The sequence below is a fragment of the Salvelinus sp. IW2-2015 genome, linkage group LG27 (assembly GCF_002910315.2).
Source record: "Salvelinus sp. IW2-2015 linkage group LG27, ASM291031v2, whole genome shotgun sequence".
NCBI lineage: Eukaryota > Metazoa > Chordata > Actinopteri > Salmoniformes > Salmonidae > Salvelinus > Salvelinus sp. IW2-2015.
In genome coordinates this window covers 27306455-27309638 of record NC_036867.1, presented here as the reverse complement: position 1 = coordinate 27309638, position 3184 = coordinate 27306455, and positions in this window count along the sequence as shown.

Below are 3184 nucleotides of genomic sequence, written 5' to 3'. Positions count from 1 at the left end.
GTTGTCGCATCCCACAGTCTGTTAGTCTGTTGACAGATGATACTACCATTTGTGTTACGTGCTTCTGTCCACGAGTTACATAATGTATGAAGAGACGTTAGCTAAGCCGCTAAGAGATAGCGCTGGCAATATAGACGGTGTCCCAAATGGCACCCTATTACCTATATAGTGCATTACTTTTGACCAGAGACCAATATGTGCCATTCAGAGGGTGAAATGGCAAGACAAAATATTTAGGTGCCTTTGAACGGGGTATGGTAGTAGGTACCAGGCGTACTGGTTTGAGTGTGTCAAGAACTGCAACGCTGCTGGGTTTTTCATGCTCAAACGTTTCCCATGTGTATCAAGAATGGTCCACCACCCCCTTAACCGTCAATCATCCATGTCTCTGCTGTTGTGGGTCTCTGTTGTGGGTTGTATCTCTATCTTTAGGCCCTTATTGATCATTCACTCCTGTGGTCACATTAAGGAAAGACAAAGAGGCCATCACTGGCTATGTCAGATAAAGCACAGCTCAGTGATTGGTCAGTGATTGAGAGGCTAGCCAGCTGTTCTGGAGGTGACTGGTCGTGTTAGCAAGGGCAGCAGAGTATTTAGGAATAACCACTTTTGTTTACATGCTATCAAGTTATAGCAGTTATTTTCAGTCAGTGTGTGTAACCTTTTCCCACTGATCTAAAAATATTCTGTTACTTTCCACCAACAGCCCCCCACCCACATCCATGCACTTGCAGAGACACAGGCACATAGAAACACACAGGAACATACACACATACAATGGGGCAAAAAAGTATTTAGTCAGCCACCAATTGTGCAAGTTCTCCCACTTAAAAAGATGAGAGAGGCCTGTAATTTTCATCATAGGTACACTTCAACTATGACAGACAAAATTAGGGGAAAAAATCCAGAAAATCACATTGTAGGATTTTTAATGAATTTATTTGCAAATTATGGTGGAAAATAAGTACACAGGTCAGGGTGTGACATTCCCCATGTCACACCCTGACCTAACCAAAATAATTAAGAAAACAAAGAATACTAAGGCCAGGGCGTGACATAACCCCCCCTTAAGGTGAGAACTCCGGGCGCACCAGCACAAAGTCTAGGGGAGGGTCTGGGTGGGCGTCCGTCCACGGCGGCGGCTCCGGCACTGGTCGTGGTCCCCACCCCACCATAGTCACTACCCGCCTAGAAAGCATTTCAATTAACAGGTATGCCATGTTAAAAGTGAATTTGAGGAATTTATTTCCTTCTTTATGCGTTTGAGCCAAATCAGTTGGGTTGTGACAAGGTAAGGGTGGTTGTCACGAATCCCGCCGAGGATGGTGCCTCTTCCTGTTCGGGCGGCGCTCGGCGGTCGTCGTCACCGGCCTACTAGCTGCCATCGATTCTTTTCTTTTTGTTTCTGTTAGTTTGGGCTGATTGGGTGCACCTGTTTTGAGTTTAGTTTGGTGGGTAGGCTATTTAAGGGCAGGTAGCCCGCTGGCTGTTGTGCGGGCTTGTATTCTGTTATGTTGGTGTTGGATTTGTAATGTGGATTTTGTTATTTTCTCGGAACAGTTTAGTCCGGTGTTTTGGGACTCGTCTTTTCATGCGCCCGTATGTTTTAGGGCATGATCGTTTTCCCTGTGTATTGGAAAATAAATCCACGTTCTTGAAACCTGCTCTCTGCGCTTGACTTCATCCACCCAGTACTCCTAGCAGCTCTGACAGAAGCCCGCACCACAATATGGAGTCAGCAGGAGCAGCGACCACCCCTCTCCCAACTATGGAGGAGCGTGTCCATCATCATACAGCTGTCCTTCATCGTATCGGGTCAGCGATGGACATGATGATGGAGAGGATGGAACGATGGGAGAGGAGTGGTCTCCCGAYGGCCCCTTCAGCTCCCCTGCAGACGACACAACCCAYTCCTACAGGGTCATCGGCTGGGACCAGCACATTGCGTCTCACCCCCCCGAGGGTGTACGATGGAGCAGCGGCTGGTTGCCAGGGATTTCTGCTCCAGCTTGAGCTTTACCTGGCTACCGTGCGTCCGACTCCCTCGGGTGAGGAGAGTGTAAGCCTCCTTGTCTCCTGTTTGTCGGGGAGGGCCCTGGACTGGGCCAACGCAGTCTGGAACAGCCCAGACTCGGCTCGGGACCATTACGCGGAGTTCACCCGCCGGTTTCGGGCTGTGTTCGACCACCCACCAGAGGGCCGAGCGGCGGGTGAGCGTCTGTTCCACCTCAGACAGGAGACGAGGAGCGCCCAGGAGTTCGCTTTAGAGTTCCGGACCTTGGCTGCTGGTGCGGGGTGGAATGACAGGGCCTTAATAGACCATTACCGTTGCAGCCTCCGGGAGGACGTCCGTCGGGAGCTAGCTTGTCGGGACACCACACTCTCCCTCGATGAACTGATAGACATGTCGATCCGACTAGATAACTTGCTAACTGCCCGCGGGCGTTCAGAGGGGGTCCTGTCCATTCCACCTCCCAGCCCTCCCGCTCCAACTCCGATGGAGTTGGGAGGAGCTGCATCTAGGGGGACCGGAGGAGGTGGCTCTTCTTGCACCTACTGTGGCCGGAGAGGACACACTTCGGACCGGTGCTGGAGGAGTCCATCTGGGAATCGGGATGGCAGGCGGAATACTCCTCGGCCACCCCAGGTGAGTAGGCACAAGACTCACCCAGAGCTCCCTGTTGGTCACATGTTTTTGGTTATTTTTTTCCCTGCGTTTTTCCCCTCTCTTCAGCATAAGGCGCTAGTCGATTCAGGCGCAGCTGGGAGTTTTATGGATCGCGGACTCGCCCGTAAGTTGGGTATTCCGCTGGTGCAGATAGACCCACCTTTTCCCGTGCACTCCCTAGATAGCCGACCATTAGGATCAGGGTTGGTCAGGGAGGCCACGATTCCGCTGGACATGGTAACCCAGGGGGATCATAGGGAGCAGATCAGCTTTTACCTTATCGATTCACCTGGGTTTCCAGTGGTGTTGGGGGTTCCCTGGCTAGCCATTCACAATCCCCTCATTTCCTGGCGACAGGGAGCTCTTCAGGGGTGGTCAGATGAGTGTTCAGGTAGGTGTGTGGGAGTTTCCATCGGTGCCACATCGGTGGAGAGTCCAGACCAGGTTTCCACTGTGCGCATTCCCCCAGAATATGCCGATTTGGCTATCGCTTTTAGTAAGAAAGAAGCGACTAAA